Raw genomic sequence first — 21,555 nt, forward strand, 5'->3', positions numbered from 1 at the left:
CTTCGACAATCAGTGTCCAACCCTGTCAAGATTAGAAAAGCGAAGTTTTTTTCCTCCCTGGTGCTCATGTTAACTCAGCACATTTTGACTGTGACAAGCACGTACAGCCCTGCTATGACCTACAGTTTAAAATGTACATCATAAAAATGTCAGTCAGAGGAAAGGCATTTATCATTTCACAGATTCCCGCTGGAAAACATATCGGAAACAAATGGATCCAGAATCTGGAGACAGCCTCCCAGTTTTAGGTTATGTACTCAATACTTACAGTATAGCTGTTAGCACAACCCAGCTAACCCAGTGTCTAAACAGCTGTAGCAGTTAGACAGTAACACGGGAACACACAGGCACAATGGTACAGAAGTTATTGCTGTAAAAACGCCTGTAATCTAGGTGTGAAATCTGTGACTCTGTGTCTTGGTGAAAATCCAAGATGAAAACTTTTTAAAAATACAATCCAGGAAAACATAACGTGCGTTGTCAGAGATGAGGGCACTTTTGGTGGACTGCGAAAGGCAACAATCGTTTGCAGGTGTTGTGTTTTTAGTAGCACACGTGTTCACACCCTGAGGTCTAACCAGAGTCCTTACATGTCAAAGTAACATGTTTTATAGGTCAATCTGAGATAGGCTTTCTTGCCTTAAGCGCCACATATGTTAAGAAACTGGGAATTGGCTCTTTCTCAGTCAGTTTTGTAGAGAAGTATTGTAAAACATGCAGTTCTAAAACATAAAAAAGAGGTTGCATAATGACACTAAACTAACTTAGAAAAGTCTGAAAATTTAAGAAGTGGACCTTAGGTTATTTTTGTTAGATACGACACAGATACGATATATTAATTCACCCACATGATCTTAAATGTGCATATAGCATAAAGAAATAATGGACTGATTTAAAAGAAACTTTGACTTTGGTACAAAAAACAAAACTGACAATGAAAACTAAACTCTGGACAGGAAACGGAAAAGATACATCTTCACCTGAATAAGCATGGATGTTAGTTTAAGATTTTGTTAACTTCTACAGTGTAAGTAGGTACAATTACAAAACCAACACTAAGCCCATATTTCCTCTTGCTGGAGCCACATGTACAAAAAATAAGTGAAGATTTGGACAGGATTAAATCACAGACATGTCCTGTGATGACTGTGACATGCCTCTGCTTTGCTTTATAAAAATAATCCCACATGAACAGGGCCTGAAGACTACATGCTATAAATTTACTAGATCAAAGTAAATATGAAACCGTTTCTTCTCATTCATGTGTCCCAAGTCACTGGAAGATAAACAATTGTTACATCTAATTCTTCACTGGATTCTAAATAGAGCAAATAAATAATGCTGTTCAATGTAAACTCTTCTGTGATCACTGATTTAATCCTTTTCAACCTGTCTGATTTACAAGACCCTCTACAAATAAATGTACTTTCTGTGTGTCTGATATAATACCAACACTGACCAAACTACTGCTTATAAGATGTGAAAGATTCTGTGTGCGTAGTACTACGGTTGCTGTTCCATCCAATCATTAGCTACACCCGACTGGTGGATCAGAGAGTAAGGCAACAATTACTGCTGACATTCACAATGATCGATTCAGAAGTGCCTTTTTACCGAACATACATGTCTTTGGACTCTAGAAGAAGAAAAAAAACCACTGGCTGCTGCACCATCCTGACGTCTCATTCTTACTCTCTAGTCCTGCTGAATGCAATTTTTTTTTCAGTGTGGACTTAACTTTGGGTTTGTGCTTTTACTAGAGTTAAAGGTTGGCTCTTGCCTCATACATTATTCCCTTTTTTTTCCTCAGTTCATTGCTATGTCAACGACCTCAGTAATACATTCATAGATATGCTTATAGAATTTGTAAGAGAAAATAGTGTTTGGTATTTTATTTGGTTGGTGCTTAGCTTTGCAACAAGGCAACTACAGCATGCTGCTGGTGGTATAATTTTGATTACAGCTCATTTTTGAACAGCTCATTTGACAGTAAGTCCAATATCAAACAGGTTTACTAGAAGAGTTTGTGTGCCGTGAAGTGGCTTGTAAGGTGCCCGGTTCCTCTGATACTACATATAGAGAGGTGGGGCGTGATCACAGGCCACACACTCGGATCCATGCCGCCTGCTCCTTCAGCACATTTACTCACTGCCCCGCGTTCATTACCGATATTCTCCGAGCATGTTTTCTCAGCCGGCGTGTGACATCATCACATTTCAAAGCACCTCATAAACACAAAGTCTGGGAAAGCTTATAGCCACCCCACCACTCGCCGAGCCATTGTCTTTGCGGTGTTAGTGATCTAAGAGTCCATGAATGATGAAGGCACCTGAAAGAAAAGCAAAAAATTTGGGAGATTATAAAATATTTTTAGATCTAGGTTTGAATAGTTCCGTAGTATCTGTTTTTATTCACCTCAGCTTTAATTACAATACTAGGTGTTCTCATTGGGCATGCTGGGTACCAAGCTGTGCTATGTGGACAATGTTTTATTTATTCTGCCTTTACAAAACTCCTGGAATGTCTACAAATAATCCTCAAAGTATTTAAAAATGAATAAATAAATAAAAACAAATCCACAACACAGAAAAACATACAAAAAGTCAGTCTCTGGTCAGCTAAAAGGTCTTATGTCAGGTCATAATCATGAAGCCGAAAACTTAAAATGTGTGATGCCTGTTTTCCAATAGTATTGCCTTTTAAACCTTTAAGCAAAGGCCACGCAGGGCACAGAACAAAAAGGGAAATATCTCAGAAATGGGGGCTTTGATCTGCACAGCAAGTGTTTGTCAATGAAAAAACAGTTTCTGCACTAAACTGCTTAATGGGGCTCAAAGAAAAGGCAGTAATCATCATGCACAAGCACTTCAACAGCCTGTTGGCGTGGTGAATCATAATGTGCACATGGTTCAAACAGATGCTGCTATCATTCCTCATTAACTATTGATCACTGATTTTTGGGTCATCATTTGCACTTTCCCACTTCAGAACCGGAGAAAAACAAAAAGGCTGCTGATATGGGGGTTTTGATCTGTGAATAGACAGATCAGGGATTTAGACTTGATCTACATTTTTCAGAATATCTCATTAATTCACATTTTTCTCACAGTAAAAGAGGAGAGAAACTTGATGATGTGCCACAGGTGGTCCTTTTGTGCAAAAATAGTCATGTCTTCTGCTGTAGTATGGCATGACACTGATTTGTTATCCAAAAAATATTTGATTTGACAGGAAATCATAGGGGAGTAGCAACAGTTCCTTTTCATACATAATGTACAGCATATGATCTTCCAGTCCAGTTTTGGTGTTTTCAGTTTTACCAGTTCTTCTCTCTGAGCTTTTCTCTGAAATAAGATGTAATCCCTTTGAGGGCTGGTTGATCAGCTTATCGTATAGCTACGCACAGAGCTAGTTTCCCCCCCAAATAATCTATCATGTGACATCTGAATCCTAAACCCGTCAAATGAGCTTAATTTATACAGGTGAAGCAAAGTTTTAGAGGTCCCATGATTTGCCAATAATCCACACTCCCTGTTTCCCCATTGTTTTTTTTGTTTTTTGAATTACAATATGTTTTCTTTGTGGCATTTTTCTTTTCTGCTGCTAATGCTAGAACAGCCCGCATGGCCTTGGCTTTCTTTATGAAAGCCACAAATAATCTCTCATTACCCCACATTCAGGCATTTACCAAAATGTTTGCAATTAGCCTTGTATGTGGTCTTGCTGGTATAGTGGAATCAGCAATCCACAGCTGAGAATATCCAATACATACAATAAAAAAGCATCTTCTTTAGAGGCTCTCTGTGATGACCTGTGCCATATGAGGTTATTTTCTATGTCCTCCCATATGTCTCTTGCCATCATGCTGATCTATGAAAGTCACGGCCCCTCACAGCAGCTTCGGTTTTGGGAGATGCTGCAAACGGTTTGTAGTTGAAGAGAATGGACTCAAATGTGCTGATGTAATCTGTTAAAGGGAAGAAAAACATTGTATAGTTGCTTGTGAATGAGCCCTGGAAGGCCCCGGCCTCAGAGGGAAATGGAGGGGGGGGTCAGACTTTGGCATTACTTTCTTTCCTCACTTTTTTCCTCACTTTTTCCCAGTTTCCTTTCGTTGTAAGAGGGTACTAAATTTGCTCCTGGCTTCATACAATGCAGCCTTTTACACTTTCAGACAAGTATAACTGGCAGTGTTAAGTTAGTGTTCAGTGTTTTGAATAAAACTACTTGACAATGCAAGATCTGAGATCAGTGTTATCTTTCCACACACAAATCATTACAACAGGACAGAGAATATTAACACATAGATCCACTTCGATTTTCTCAAAAGAACCTCAGACTAAATCTGAGCATGTGGTCACATAATGGTTATGCATTATCTTCAGCATTGTTGGTGTTCTTTAATGTGGCTTTATTTTCCAGTTCCAGTGCACCCAATAAAGAGAAGACATCAGCAGTTTTTAAACCATAATAGAGTTCAAACCATACTTTGGCTGCCCTGCCAGTGAGCACGATGCTTATGTGAATGTTGAGGTCCACAGTTTGAGAGAATTGTCGAGGTTTTCCATGCTACATCCCAAATGTGATGATTTACTGAAAACTAAAACCAGGAAGTAGGCTACAGTAATGGATAGGAAACTAAAGTTTTAATGTCTCAGACAATACTCCTACACCACGTGATCTCGGGCATTAGTTGTGTTTTCATGTGTGATAAGGCAGGATTAATCAGCGAACCCATAAGGGTGCCATGTGCTCTGTTTTTCCTGCACATTTTTTTCTCCTTCGGTTACACTCAAGTAGGTCACGTTTATCTTGACGTGGAAACCAACTCTGCTCCTCCAGAGCAGTTGTCCTTGCTCTATTTCAGTGTACTACTCAGTTCCGGAAGTAGAGACGTGCCAAGAGAAGAATAATGCCCCCCCCCCCCTTTTTTTTTTTTTTTTTTTTTTTTTTTTTTTTTTTAAGAAAATAGTTTAAAGACCCTCCTCTTTTGTGTCACCAATGAAAACACATTCTCAAATCCTTATTTTCTTTTCGTCTCTTGTAAAGTCTCTGCTGTGTGTTTTTATTAGGTTGTTTATTTAGTTAACCTTTTTCCTTTGTCTGACTGGCTCGGAGCTGCTCTGCCACTCACACCAGTTCATCCACAATCCACGGAAATCCGTGACCAGGGCAGCCTCGCTGTCTTGACTCTTCTCCCATTTCACAGAAGCCCCAGGAGCATAAGGCACGCGTGCACGTGTCTTTCAGACAGTTTCTCCTCCTTATAACAGGACTTGAATTGCTCAGTATCCCCTGTCATTAAACAGTCTTCACCTCCCTTTGATCTGGTCAAGGTCTATGTCCTTTCTCTCTATCTGCTTTCATGACCTCTCCTGTATGCCTATACTAAAATGTCACTATGAATGCCGTTATCTCCAAATGAGGATATGGCTCAGCATCTACACTAACACTGAGCTTGAGATATGCTGACAGGTTTATGTCAGGAATAGGCTTTCTAAAACTACAAAGCAGTCTCTTATATTTAGCCAATTTTTTTTATGGAACAGGTGCTGAGAGAATCTGTTCAAATTTTTTGCCACTAATATAAAGACCATATGAGGATTAATCTGAAAGTCAGTTCAAAAGCAAGAGCACATACCTGTACAGAGGAACCCATTCGATCCCAGTTAGCTCCTCTGTGTGTTACAGAAGACTCAAAAGAATGAAAATGCCAAAAATAACTGTTGGAAAATGTTTTCAAGCAACAACTTCTATAGAAAAGTTGCATCACCTTAACTTTGCCGCATTTGCTGAGATCAAAGTCTGGACAATCTGCTGGACAGTCTGCTGCCTTTGAGGAGTGACCTTTTAAATTCAGCAATATACCAATTACATAGCAGTTCATTAAATATCAGCAAACTAATGCTACATCTGAAGAAAGCTGCACTGTTTTTGCCTCCTTTTATATCAAGTAATCAGAGTGCAGCTAGTTTTAATACACAAGATTAAACAGGATGGCTTCATATGATTTCTGGCTGCTAAAGTAAACACTTATCTCATGCAGTTTACAGTTAACTTTTGTCTCTGTTTGACACAGATTTCTTTAGTTCCTGATCTTTCATCTTTTTCCCTTCATTTCTGTGCTCTTTTCAGAAAAAAACACACTCCACCATAACATCCTTAACATCTTCCCCTTTAATCCACTGCTTCCCCTTTAAACCTTGCATAGGCAAGAAAGAGAAACGGTGACCTTTGACTGGTGCTGTGTCTGTTCGGTCAGGCGGTCCTCGCACCATGTGACACATTCCACTCCTGCCCATAAATCAGGAATCAAACTTTGATTTATTTCTGCCATTGTCACAGGGGTCTAGAGTCAAAGTGCTCAACTGAGAGTCACAGAGGTTAGTGCTCAGGGTCTCGCAGCAGGACATGATACATTATCCCATTCAGTTCCTGTGTAATGTCTTTAACACTGCTTTAATGGGTTCATTTGTTTAAGTATTATGGGCATGTTTGAAAGACTAATATGCATGACTATAAATAATATGGCCAACTGAACAATAACACGTGCAAGACACAAGAACTGATGTAGAATAATGAGTCCCTCGTAGGACCACAGTCAGCTGGAGACGTACAAATAATATGCTGCAATTTTAATTTGATTTGAGGTACATAGAATGCAACATTGCGTGGCAGGGAATATGTGAGACACCACTGAAACCCGATTTCTCTGCACCTGCTGGCATTAAGACACGAGGAAACAGAAATAGACCTGATGATCTTGGATTTAGCATAGTAAATCTTGGTCAATATATTATTGTGTTTACTGACTGCTTTCATGAGTAAATAACAAGTTTACCATTGTGTGAATGTTTTTCATTTGAGGCTTATTCAAGCTGCCAATTCAGTTTGATATTTGTAGTGTTTGTAGTGCTCTTCATGTGACTTTTTGATCTCATCATTTGCATGTAAAATGTAATGCTTTAAGTCACACGAAAGTAATACATTTTAACGTGCTTGTTAAAAAAAAAAAGATATCTGACTAAAAAAATTGTGAGGATCAGCATCATGCGAGTTGAAAAAAAACATCTGGTATGCTCCTGTGAATCAAATAGGAAAGGAGTCAGAGAGATACTGGCATCAGCAGGCAGAGAGCTATTTGCACCCAGCTGGAAAGATGTCTTCTGCAGAGTATTCACATGAAACTAGTGATGATGAAGCTGTGCTGGCAGCTGATTATCTGCTCTCGGACAGAAAAGGATTTGACATTAACCATAGCACCCTGACATATGTTTTACTGGAACAATGTCCTACCACAACCATACTAACAGCAGAAGTTCAGATTGAATTCGTTGGATGTGTGTGCAGATATGGAGATGATAGATGATCACCCATTCACCTCATCTGTGTGCATGATGTGTGCATTCAGTTGAAATGATGATGTCTCTCCGTTGTGCTCCTGAGGTCACTGCAACTCGGTGCAGTTTGTTCAGTTTACGTTATGATTTTCATCACTCATAGAACAACTAGCCACAAATTGAGATTAAATGAAACGCCAATGATGCCTGGAAATGGATGTTTCAACATAGCCAATGAAGCGTTGACTCTAAGATCTAAATGACAGAGTGTGAATGGTGAACTGTAGCAAAACATATTAAAGCATTAGATGCAATGTTGTCTTTTTGCTTGACTTTCTTGTTTAATAAGTAGGTTACTGTTTGTGGCTTTTTTGAAGATCATATGGTGGACCGAGATGCCCTGTAATATCATACCTCAGAACATCAGAGGAGTCTGTAATTACAAGGGCAGCGCAGAATATACTGGGATGAACACAAAAGACTCCAGGGAGACGTTAGGTGCCAATTTATCTGTAATTTATATTACCCTTCCTTTTTCCTGTGCTGTAATTCACTTGTCTGTTATTGATGAAGGCTCGCTGACACACAAGTGGCGGGTGGCTGGTTACCACATGAAAGACAGAATAGATGGTTGCCGGGTTGAAGGTCACGGAGGGCAGCTGGACGTTTGGCTGACCTCTGACCCCGGACCTCACATGTTAGTCAGAACTTTCTGCTTGATTGGATTTGTTTAGCTATGCTTTGTAACCCCTTCTGTGTAAATCACTCACACACACACACACACACACACACACACACACACACACACACACACACACACACACACAGATGCATAAAGTCTCACGAGCATAATCGTTGATTGTGTTTGCGGCTGGATTGGAAGACCCATGATCTCTTAAGACTGGAAAAATATGTCAGTTTCAGTTTTAGAAGCACAACATAGAGCTCACAGCTCATTATTTCAACCGCTTTCTGTGTTTTGTGTTGTGCGAACACCAAACAATCCTCACAAACAAGGTGGTTTCAGTTTGACTTTACAGAGCATGTAGCCTGTTTGAAAACAATACGATTTTTGCTTTGACAAGCAGAGACAACTGCTTCATTCATTTTTGCATTTAGTGCTTTGAAGGAAAAATATACATAATTATAGTGTGTCTTAGTTTTATAATAACAAAGGAGTTCAATTAGCATAACATTTATCTTTTATTTGTAATTATGTGGTTTTGTTTGATTTTGTTACATCTGATTTTGTCAGGAAACCGTTCCCTTATTTTTTTAAAAAGAAAACCAAATAAAGTTATTATAAGAGTATATATTAGCATAATGAAAAAGACTCTTTTACCATACAACCACCATACAACCTTCTCATTATACTCTAATATACTCTATAACTGTACCTTTCATGGTTCAATTCCCAAACGACTAAACAGCTTACCTCTCTTCTCATATATTTATATTTTCAGTGTCAATCAAAGAAACATTAATATTATGCTGGTATGTTTCAAAGTGACCCGTAATTTTGGAGTACACTCACAAACAGGCAAATATTGAGCTCAAAACATTTCTTTAATGAGCATTTCCTGCACTGTACACTCCCAGCATGATGCTTGTTTGAGTGTCTTGTTAAAAAATGACAGGCAGTGGACTCGTACCAAACACAAAGTGTAGCTAAAGCTGATGGGAATGTCAGTTACCTCCACCAAGGAGGTCATTTTTTACAGTTTGTTTGTTTGTTTGTTTGTTTGTTTGTTTGTTTGTTTTTTTGTGTCAGCAGCAACACGACAAAACTTCCTGCCCCATTTCATGAAACTTGGTGTTGTGTCTGTGCTCTTGGCTGAATCGAGCTTCAATCTTTGGCTCTCGCAATTTTACAAATTAACAACAGATCCAAATATAGACTCAAAGGTAGGATTTGATATTACTGGGAAGCTTGCATCACTGAGCGTCTTTCCTCCAAAAGCACACAGAAGACACTCTCTTGCACAGCTGGACAAGTAATTAATAGTAAAGCATATGTCCAGACACCTGATAATAACAACTCCTTTCTATATAAGTCTGGTTGCTGAGCAACAAGCAGGAAATGTATCACTGAGCAGCTTTTGACCTGTGAATAAGTGCCGTCTGATAGTATGTGATGTGAATTTGAGGCGTGCATGAGTGTACTACAGGGATCATCAGACGGAAGGTTCTGGGTAAAGTTTGGCTTTTTTGTCTAACCCAAAGAGGTTTTTATAGTTTAAATAGATGAAATAAGTTTGATTGAGACTTGTTTTTGTTCCTTTTTAGGAGCTTGCGTGAGTGTAGTCTTGTGGAGGACATGTTTACTGCCGAGGTCGCTTTTGCTCTGAGAAACAACTGAAGTGCTCACTGACTACCTTATGTATACGCCAAGCGGATTGTTTAAAATATATCACGTGAAGGAGGGGATTGGACATATATACAAGATAAAATATAATTACCCTATCAACTAAATATTTTGCTGAGAACTAAATAAATATCCTCGCGAGGAAATGAAACCTGCCTATGGCTTTGGAGGCTCAAAGAATTTAAGTGAAAAAAACAAAAAGCTGCTCATGAATCAGAGCAAACATCATAGAAATTATATTGAATATGTCGTAAAGGGACCGAGCTCTAACATAACAGAAATGGTTCTAGTTCAGGAGGTGACTTTTATGTATAAAAACCTGCATGTGGAACAATGGGAAACCTCCCCAACAGATTGTCCAACACATTTAAAATCAGGATAAAAGGTGAGACGATGACAGGCTGCCAGAATCGCTATCCATCTCTATGTCACACAGCCAGAGGTTTATGTGAAAAGCAGCTGTTGTTTGTTGTTGGCAGGAAAGTTACTGTACATATCACGTGGTGTGTGTGTGTGTGTGTGTGTGTGTGTGTGTGTGTGTGTGTGTGTGTGTGTGTGCGCGGGCACTCATCTGGTTATCTGTACATGCTTCTCTGTCCACCTCAGGATGGATCTGTCTTGGCTCACAATTATGCTACTCGGCAAAACAAAAGAAAGAGATCTAAACAGATGCTCGGCTCTCTGGAAAAACTCCACTGCTGGAGTGTGTTGTCTTTGTGTCCGACCCATGCCTGAACCAGGGATGACTTCCTTCAACACTGGGCTTACAGCTAAACATAAGCTTACTGGAGAAACGACACGCAACGCTAGGACGCAGCCCGAGCAGACTTAGTTTGTTTGCGGTGTTTATCGGTCAGTGACAGGGTGTGTGTGTTTATACGTAAGGTTCCAGTAGGCAGTCATGACCTCAATGCCTTGGCTCCACCCCCCTCACACACACACACACACACACACACACACACACACACACACACACACACACACACACACACACACACACACACACACACATCTCCCCCTCTTGTTTCCCACATTGCAGAGAGCATCATTAGAGAGTGATCCAGTTTTCTTCACTGATGAATGATTGTCACCACCAGAGTAGCTCTGTGAAGCGCTGGCTGCGAGGTGCTTGCTTTTTGGAGCTGGGTTGTAATCGCTTCTTTTTAATCAGTAAGCTTACACTAACGTGCTTGAATGTTTACATGGATGATGAACTTCTTCACCATGTCAGAAAACTTGTTAAGGACATGCAGTATCTCTTTGGAAAACTGGAAAAAGAAAAAGAACAGAAATATTTGGGCTTAGTCATTACACATGTAAAGTTGTACAGTGTGACCTGTTACTCTGGCAGACAGCTGTATTAATTAAAACACATTGTGTCTAATCTGTCAGACAGCTGTGAAACGGACAATTGAAAGCTGATGTGAGATTCTGTGCAGATGAAATGCTGAAGGACCTTTCACTATCAAAGAAAATGAGTGCTCACCCTGCTCACTGAGATGAAACTAACGGATGAAAATTGCCATGATATTGTGAAACAGTACAGAATGGTCATCAATGAGACTGTGCCAAAGAGAAGGACAGATTTTATTGACATCCATCGTGTCACAGCCCAGGTAGATAACCTTTTGTGTGAAAAAATGCCAGGAGAGGGTATACGAAACACTGCTCTCACACAGAAATGCGACATTGGAAAGAGTTTTTGCTGTCAATGTGCAAATAAAGGTTGAAAACAAGGTAAGTACTTAAGTGTGCTCATTTGACACCAGTGGGTGGAATTAACACGTTTGTGGTAACAAAGGCCTTTACATCAGTCTGCATCCTTAGCAAGACAGCCAAACAGTGTGTGTGTGTGTGTGTGTGTGTGTGTGTGTGTGTGTGTGTGTGTGTGTGTGTGTGTGTGTGTGTGTCAAGTTTGTGTTATTTGTTGTTAAAGGCAGCAATATTAGAACTTCATATATTTAATGTTAAGTGCTGTGATATTAATACTTTAGACATAAGTTCATGTTTGTAATCAATCCAAGTAAATTCATTACTTTTGTCCCATTTAAGAAAAACATTTTGCACCAAGGTTGTTGCATCAGGGTCGATGTGTTTATCATTGTGTATAGACTTAGTTGTGTGTAATCATAATTGTGCAAAATGTTGAAGCAGTGAAAACTTTAAGTTGTGTCCTTAAAACGCCTTTAAACCAGTAAATAAAGCTTGCAAATTGATGTGAAAAAGGTAACGTGGCTGGTTTGTGTCTGCTCAGCAAAAAGGCAGCCTGTTTTTATGTTTATTATAGGTCACAGAAATACAGCTTTTAAATCAGTGAAAGTCAGGGAAAAGTCACTGACAAGTGGGAACCCTGATAGTATATTATTTTCCTGTTAGTTTATCTGTGAGACTGGACGGGTCTAGAATTTTAAATTCAGCAACTACACAGTGACACAGTACTCCGTCTCTGCTTTCCAAACTGTCAGATTTAATTGTTGTTTTCAAGCAAGAAATTACAATGGTATGACTCTCGATAAACATCTTCCAAACTATATCACTTTGAAATATCAACCACCTAAAATGCCCATGTTTTTTGGAAGCTGCCAGTTGTGTGTGCGTGTGTGTGCGTGCGTGTTTTCCCCCAGTTCCTGCCCTCTGAAAGATGAAAGCAGTGAGGAGATGAAGTTTGAGTATTTCATCAGAGCCCTACTGATGCTGTCTAGTAAGCACTGCCGAGCACTGAAAGACTCACATCCCTTTCACACCACAGGTATGGCTCCCTCTGCTGCACTAGTGAACCCGACCAATCCCTCCCAGTGTTACACTAACTGTGAACCTCAGCAGGGCGTCAAAGACAACACTGTAAATGTACAAAAAGTGACCGCTGCCTGCATGTTTTCGTCTACAAGTCTGGATCGGTGGACACGATATGTGTCACATTGTCAGCGTTTGTATGCGAGTCTGTGTGCAGCTGAGGGTTCTTCATGCAAATTTGAAAGATTATTAAAGTAGAGATCTGCTAAATGAACAGTCAGTCTAAGTGTTATCCGAAGACAACTGAACCTGCTTGACAGCTTTTTCAAGGAATTCCAGTTGCCTTTGGATAACAAATCTGAGGTCTGCAATGTGTTATTCATTATTCTCAGGTTGAACACTGAATAATAAATCTACCTTGTGGTTGCATGGTTCTTATTTTGAATGTCTCTATTGGAGAACACAAATCTATGTAAATGATAAAGGGTTTACCATCTCCGAGAGGATTGGGGATTTTGTTGGTTCGGTTCTTTGTTGCCAGTTGTGTTTCCAAATTTACTGAAAGACAGCTTGATCATAGGAATGTTACAGCTTGTACTGTTGACCTGGCTCACGCAGAGAAAAGAGAACGAACTCCAGAACTGAATAATCTCCATCCACCTCATCAAACAGGCTCGTGGCTCTTTGGTAACCAGGTCCAAACAGGCTCAGCAACCGCATCTGCACTGTGTTTGTGCATGCCATGCTCAGTGGGCATTCTCCCACCCACTGCAGGCAGCTGTAGCACTCCATCCTAGCCCACATGAGTACTCCTGAACCCCCCGTGCTGTGCACGGTTCGTATCCGCTCCCCTCCCTGCAATGCCTCAGCAGACCAGTGCTCAGCACAGCTATTGGATGGCTGTGAAAGGGATGACTGGCTGAAACGGAGCCAAGCAAGAGCCTGACAAGGCTGCCTCCATGGGTATCTGATAGAGGGTCACCTAACCTAGTCCTGTGAGAGGGAATCAACTCGGCAAGCTTCTAGCATCAGTTCACCTCCCAAACTCTCTGAGGTTTTAAAATGGCTTTACCAGGGATTGTGATAGTTTGAATATACATGAGGTTACTTCAGAGGTGTGCTGTGACCCATCATGTACCGTCAAACATCATCAGTAAACATCCCTTTGCATTGTTCAAAATGTAATATGAACAAAAGAATCGACAACAGCAAGGCAGCTAAAGGCAAACACCTTTACGGCCATTACAAATATAAAGCTGAGGTAAAAGGGAGCTTCCTCCAACGCATTGTTTGTTTTAAATCCTCTAACCTCTACATCATGTGTCATTTAAAATGATTGTTCTTCGATGTGAATAAATCAAGCCAACAATTTTCTCTTTGTTTTTTGTTTTTCTCCCATTGACTAAGCAGAGATCAGCATGCATAAGAAAATAATGGCAGGTATGTTTCCCCTATTTGACCTTTGGAAAACAAACAGACTAATGTTTTGAGCAGGAGCCTCTCGAATGGAGCCTCTGTCGTTCCAGGAGGCCGGAGGTCAATGCCACACCAGCGGTCCACTCAGCTAGTGCAACGCAATGAGAATTTTCCTTCATGTTGTTTAAAAATGTTTTTTTCAGCGGTTGCAAAGACTGCTTGTAATGGTGAAGACCTCACCAGCTGTGAACCTATACCAGGGTCAGCCACTTGTTGGGCACAAAGTGCTTTCCTTCCATTGTCCGCAAACCTTTGCACACGTGGTTTTCAAAAATGAAAAGTCTTTTATTTGGTCCTGCTGCAGTACAGTTTATAAAAGAGCTATACAAATCAATGCACCTTTTTAAACTGTTTGGCTCATGGTTCATATCGAATACTGACTGAGTCATTACAGATAAGAGGTATTTCAAAAAACAACTTTGAAGTTGTTTTCAACGTGCTTTAGTAGCATTCCATCTTGATGACCTGCAACCTGCCTGTACATACACATAAGTACTATACACATGCTTTTATAGCATCCTCACCCTCTGTAGGCCTTTTTTTTTTTATCATCATTATTACAAGAGTTTGTACTTTATTAACTTGCACAGATGATTTAAAAGCTGTAATGTGGTATTGCATGTCTGGTCTTGAATGCACTTTCCACTCCATTCAGCTTTATTAGCTCTACTTTTTTTTTTCTTTAGCTGCCTAATATCCCCCCTCCCCCTGCTCATTCTGTCTTTTTTTTTTTTTTTAACCCTTCTCTCCTTAAATGGTTAGATGGTTTAATTGCTTCCAGATGTGAGGTCCAGATGAAAGACAGAGGCTTTGGTTTTAGAGGAAAGTAATGAAAGTTTAAAAAAAAACACAGGCCACCTAATGCCCAACTGAAGTTTGTCACAACTCTTGAATTGCAAACTACAAAGTGCCTGAATATATAAAACATGTATTGTGAGAATTGAAGATATTTTTTTCGTTGATTTATTTAGACTACATTTCTTTTGTTGTTAGATTCCTTTTTTAGAAATAAAAAAGGACAATTGTATACATTTATACTACATCTGGTGTGAAAAGTTTATTAGGGCAAATTCATAATTATCATCAGGGTATAGCATTAAACTTTGAAATGTTCTTGCTAAATGATTCATGCTGCAATAATGTCAAGGCATTATTAAACTTAACAGAAAATCTCAAAAGCAAAACTGTTTGTTTTTGGAAAGTGGACTTCCTAAAAATCATCCTTGGTAACATAAATATATTCAGTACTCTGACCCAATGTTCTTAAATTACATGTTATATCACATTTAATTAAGCAACACACTGACCTGACTTGTGCAGTGTAGTAGTTACGGTGAGGTATGTAGGAGAGAAAAGGAAAGAAACAAAACTTACCCCATCCAAAGTCTGCACTCGAGCACAGAGTGTTATTATTTCCCTGTCTGCTATATTACCTCCCCTCTGTTCCTCTGCCAGACATGTGAACCTTACAGCATACTAACCTGCTGCCCTCAACCAAGGTCCTCCACATTTATTTCAGTACATTACACAGAGAAAGACAAAAAAGCTGCAGTTCTTGGAGCCATTGTTGATTTAGGAAGCAATACTTCTTTGTCCCCTCGTGTCAGGAAGTTGTTTTTTTAATGACCTAAAACAGCTGAGACAATCCAATTCCAAGAAACGAGGACAGAAGAACCTGCATGGGGCTGTTAGGTTGGCAAAATGCTGCTTTCACACTGCCAATCAGTCAAACAGAAATTGCACAGTTTATTTATAGGCAGCCAAACGTTTCTCAGACTGGGCAACTGAATTATGTCAAGGCCAAATAATGTTGGAAAGATTTGTGTAAAATGTTATCTCTTGTCATATTTATCAGGCAGCATGTGTAATGGATTTCATTAGTGTTCATCTACAGTTCGCGTCTGGTTGGATCGTTACCTCTGCAAGGACAGTTGGAGCCCATTTCCACGGTGAAAGGACAGTTCTGGATGACAGGATTTGGAAACCTGAACACGTGATATTTTTTGGTGAAATCAGTGTGATTAAGACAGTTACTGACCTTGACAGTTATACAGTGTGGCACCAGACACTGGACAGATGTTTTTTAATTACTTCTGGAGAGCACTTGACAAATCTGGTATAGATTGTTCATATTCAAGTCATGCTACGACACTGAAGGAGGTTTTGTGAATTAGAATTGCTAATGACAATGAATAAATCTAGCTGTTCTGTAATTATCAAGACTATGCCGCAGTGCCAACATAAGTGTATTGTTGATGAGGCTTTTACAATGGAAATTATGAGAGGGAAAATTGAGAGCCGGTGTGAAATATTAATTTAAAGGAGTTGCGCTTCAAGTGTTTTATTTGAATGTTTCCTATGAATTGAATTTTTTTTGGCAGGCCACACAAAAAGGTTTTCTCCCAACCAAAATATTTTTTTCCCCAAAAGCAGCGGGGTCTAAGCAGGTTAAGGTTGTGTATTATCCCACCTGAAGCCTTTTGTCTTGAATTTTAATCAAGTCAACATTTAGCTTTTTCAAAAACTGGCAAATGATAGGGTGTTATTGAGACTGTTCTCTGTCTCCTGGCTCCATTAAATTCACTGTGGATATTAATAGTCCCCGGAGGGTGAATCTCGATGGTTTTACTACCATTGACCTTTCCTGCTGCATCACCACAAAGCCAAATATTTATATCCGAGAAATGTCAAAATCAGTGAAGTTTACAAAAGTTCACAACCTACCTGAAAGTGGAGGAATACACAGAACAACAAACCACCTTTCAAACCAAGTCTAAGTCTAAAGGCCTTTTTCATCCATCATGTCCATGTGATGTACAGAGTGTTTGAGCCTGTTGGTAGTGCCTTCAGACAGTTTCTGGCTTTCTTACACGACTACGTAGACCTGGTTTGTGTACATATGTGAAGCTGGGATAATTTTTGAACATGTTTAATGCTTCAGGCTCAACATCTTTCAAAATTTCATGACTTTTATCGCACTTTACACAAAGTGGCCAGACATCACAGGCCACAGTATTTAATGTCACCATTTTGTAACCCTTACACATGCCTTAAACTATGCCGTGAAGATTTTAGCTTTTTGTCTCCCGACTAACCAACAAAATCTTTCACATATGGTTGGTTCGACTCCCAACAATACTGTCTGTGCGACAAATGTTTGGACTTTTGATATATTCGTCAACAACGTGTGGGCTTCTTCCTTCCACCGGCCCGGTGTGGTCTTGGCCTGGGTCTTTGGTGTGGCGGTGGATATGTCACAAAGTCTCTGACCTGCATATGTGCTACTCTAGTGAGGAGTAAAAGAGGCCTTGAGGAGGTCTCCACCTCGCTTTCCTCATCGCTGCTCTCCTCAGAAGTGATGCCAGTACAATAGAGAGAGAGAGCAGCGTGCACGGCTTCACACCAGCTGTGAAAGCTCAAAGCATTTCTCGGCCCAGATTTCTATAACTCGCCCACTCGTTTGATTTCTTTGAGCCTACACTTTACTCTCCACCTCTACTTTTAATGATCTAGCACCTCTGATTGCTCTTGTAGGAGTCTTGCTATTACAAGACTAATTGGTCCTGTCTGTGTAACTGTCCAAAATATTATGTTTGCTATTGACTTTTTGCCATTTTTGAATTAATATCAAGAAAAAAAATCAAAGGCCTTTAATGGGCTGTAAATCTCTGACCAAGTTGACATAAATTGTTGCATCACTGCAGTTAAAGCTACCCATCATAAATATGGCAGGTAAAATCTCTCTAGCGGGTGTAGTATCCAGTTTCCTCACCTTTTATAAATCTCTCTCATTGAGGTAATCTTTATAGTCAAACCTGAGGGATAAAAACGTGTTCCTGTTCAACATCCTCACTGGTTTTTGTTAATTAATCACTTCTTCAAACCTGCATCAACTGTCTGGCCAGCATACGTAGTCTAAATACCAGTAAGCAAGCTCAATTATAAATGTGGGCTTAAGAGATGGAGAGAAAATGACATTCAGCATTTTATGAAAAAGTTAGCATTTTGTATAACTTGGGCCAGAATCACAGTAGCCACTGTTGCACTCGTCTGTGCTGGGTTTGTTTGCAGAGAGAACACTATAAATATTTTGATGTCGTCAGAGTACAGAAGTAACTTGGTCTTGCTCTTTTTGCTTGCAGGCATCATGAGACTGTAATGAGTTATCATTTTATCCCCAGTGTTTGTGCGTTTGTGTCTTTGCTTACGTATCTAAGGTACACTCATAGGATGTGTGCACGCACAGTTTGATTGATGTGTGTGATAATTTCCCAGTTGGCAAACATTTACACGCACACTCCGTCATTTGCGGCCTGTTTGGATTGGCAGAGGTGGCGTCCTGATTGGCTGGTTTCACCGAGGGCTACGTGAGATGGATTTGTTTGACTGGGCACTCTAAAATATGGGGAGCATGATTGAAAAGTACATCGGCTTCATTTCACCCCTCGTTGGCCTCAATGGTTTCGACTTTGCATCATTTATTTACTCACAGGTTTTTGGAAGAATTCTTTCCACTGTGGGGCTTTTTTGCATGGCTGCACAATGAAAATGGAGCAGGGAGTACGAGCTCGGGCAAGTAAGGTCACGCTAACATACACGTTTGTATTATCCACAGAAATTGAAGAACATGATCTATAAAGCCACTGTGGTCATTTATATACAGTGACTCAAACTGGCCTTTTGAGAAATTCATATCTAAAAATAGAAACCACCCAATTCCCGGTCTTGTTCTTTTCCAGGCCTGGCTCCTTCTCAGACCACAGAGTGAAGACATTAGATGGGCCAGAACACTTTGGAGCGTCCAAAAGCCTCGGGATCATTATTCCATTTGGATATATCATGCATAAACATACAAAGGCCTGTTCTCTCCTGTGAATCCTGTCCTCTTGATTGGACAGTCAGTCAGTCAGAAAGTTTCCTCTGGAAGGCTCCTAGACTCTGATGTGAGAACCACGAAGTGCCCCAGTTATCTTTGGATTCCCCCAGCTTGTTTTACTAAGGACTCAGCCAAACGTTGCCTTTCCCCTGCTGATAAGACAGCTCCCATCATGCCTCACTCACACATACGAAGTGTAGGGAGAATACTCCTGGCCCGCTGATGATAATCTAAGATTACTCTTGCTTTTGAACTCTTAATCCAATAACAATAGAGTTTGTGTAATACCTATACACAACAGAGGAAAGATTAAAAAGTCACTGGGAAGCAGAGACCCCTCATCCATGTCGAGATGAGTACAACAAAGTGGTGAGTGGTATTTTTCTACCCCCTGCTGGGCAGAAGATCCCTAGTCATGTCTGGTATATCTGAAGTAACTTTCTGAACTTTCTGGATGCGAGTACAAATATTAATAAACAACATCTGGAAGGGAAATAAACAGGTGTAAAAGTATCTCAAAGTACTGAATTGAATGATGGATGACTCCCTGCTGTAACATGTTTGCTTAAGTATTGCATTATGCAACAACCTAAGCACACTTCAATTTATCACTTTATTCAAGACCTTATTTGAATCTTGTTTCATCTACAGAGATTTACAATTACAATGCTATTGGTTTATTTGATTCATATGAATCTTTTTTCATTTTTTTTCATCTGACTTAAACGACAGAATCTCTGATGCTAGAAGCCACATTGTGTTAGATTGTCCTCATCTCTCAGGGTTCATGGGTTGTGGTTTGACTAATTTGTCTGCTAATTTTTCATCTGCACATGGCCTCCTGTGTCATTTCATATATGCGGCTGGCAAATTATAATCTCCTGGACAGACAAGCTTCTACGTTCCAGCAAGATGACACTGATACGCTGCTATTAACCCACAAATAAGAGGCTTTAGATTGCAGTCTCTGCAGATTCCACATTAGACTGATTGCTTCAGGCATCCTACTGGTGGTTTATGCAAGTTTCATTATGTGGTTCATTACCGTACAGTATATTCTCCAAAACAGTCGTACATATGGAACATATTGTTTTGAGGTTTTTAAATCACATATGGCTCCAAATATCCTCGCTACTTTATGCACACTTGAAGCCCTCAGAGAAGTGCAATTATTACAGCACAGGATCCTCCTAATGTGAATTAACAGTATTACTCAGTCCGTTGTCTCTCCTGAACTTGTTCTTAACAGAAAAGCTTCGTATCTCCTTAGCACACACTGCACCACTGCGCTTTTTAAACTCAAAGGACACCCTTAATTTAATGTGAACTGCATGTTGAGTCTGAACAGAATAGAGTGAAAAGAGCTCCAACTCCCACCCCACCTAAAGAAACTTTCATTTTTCTTCTCTTTTCTTCCTTTGTTCATCTTGTTCCTCCATTTTTTTTTAAGTTTTCAAAACCTGAATACAGTGTAGACATATTGAGATTCTATGTAGTGTATGTGGGTGTACTTTAAAAAAAAATGTTTTTTTTTATGGATGGTTGTGGCTAAAATGGAAAGCAACACAGAGTCTTCTAAAATAGCTTGCACATTCAATGTATACCACACGTGTCAGTCACAAGAGAAGAAAAATGTTCCGACGGATCTGTCAGGAAATATTTGGTGCATTTCTGCTAGCTTTTGAAAGCTTTTTTTTTCTCTCACAAGATTCAGGTATTCATGCTGCAGTGCTTCTTCACCATGCCCTACAGTGGACATTCATAACACAACTGTAAATTAAACAAACATAAAAGCTGTACGGTTATTATAAATAACTTGCCCCCCTGCAAAATGATAAAATATTACAGTAAGTTGCAGCTTCTGCACATTAAAAGATGAAGTGGCTTTCTTGCATGGCTCTTGGTTTCCCCTTTCCTCATGCGGTTTATTATTCTTCTCTTTGGCTTGCGTCTCTGCCAGCTTTACAGCTCTCTCACTCCTACACACCACTCACCCTCTGTTAGGAGTTACAGTCAAGAGTGTGGGGCATGCTCTCTGCCGAGTCCCCCGTCTGCCATCTGCTCAGGAAAGAGACGGAGGATGAATTACTGCAGCCAAACCTTCCTCACCTCGAATGAATGACTTCCATGTACTGACAGTAGTACGGATGACATCTTTTTTTTTTTTTTTTTAAAGAAGTCAGTGCTTGATGATAAGCACTGCTTGCCTTATTTTTCTTGGCAATGTTCCTGATGACTGCTCGCTCTTACACAGAGGAGACTCCCCGCTGCTGAGAGTTGGAGCATCAAAGCATGAATTGAGCTTCTATTATCTTCCAATTAGTGTTTTGTGAAAAGATCCATTTTTACAACATTAAAAGAAGAAGAATTCTAATCAACTTCTGAGGATTACCCTTTTGTAATCTGCGATCTTGAGCCAACACTTGCAAACAATTACACTGCTGGTACCCAGGGGCCCGATCTGATTCGTCTGTTTGCCTTGTGCTGTCTTGGGAGATCCTGCAGTAATTGAGTCGGCTCTTTGGCTGATGGCTTGCGAGTTCCTTTTATAGCTCCACTGGTTCAGTCGCTGTGTAGATGTGCAGCATTATTAAAACCAGACCGCAAGCGGGACATTACATTAGGATATAATACGCTGCACTGAAGCGTACTGTGTGGTATCCCACTGTTGCCCAGCCGTCCCTGTCACTGTCCCTTGCAGACAGACAGCACTACCAGAGCAGACAGTTTTTTCCTGCTGGCAGACCTCCCAGAGCCTGTAGAAG

The 21,555-nt window shown here is 40.1% G+C and overlaps 1 protein-coding gene across 1 annotated transcript in view; it reads left to right on the plus strand.

Moving 5' to 3' along the window:
• The window catches only part of LOC138205411 (protocadherin-16-like), a 79,206-nt gene that overhangs the window by 36,093 nt on the left and 21,558 nt on the right, over positions 1-21,555 (plus strand). The window lies entirely within an intron of this gene.

Source organism: Embiotoca jacksoni, unplaced genomic scaffold, assembly GCF_022577435.1.
Source record: "Embiotoca jacksoni isolate LCO1_2020_lvr unplaced genomic scaffold, fEmbJac1.0.p SCAF_28, whole genome shotgun sequence".
NCBI lineage: Eukaryota > Metazoa > Chordata > Actinopteri > Embiotocidae > Embiotoca > Embiotoca jacksoni.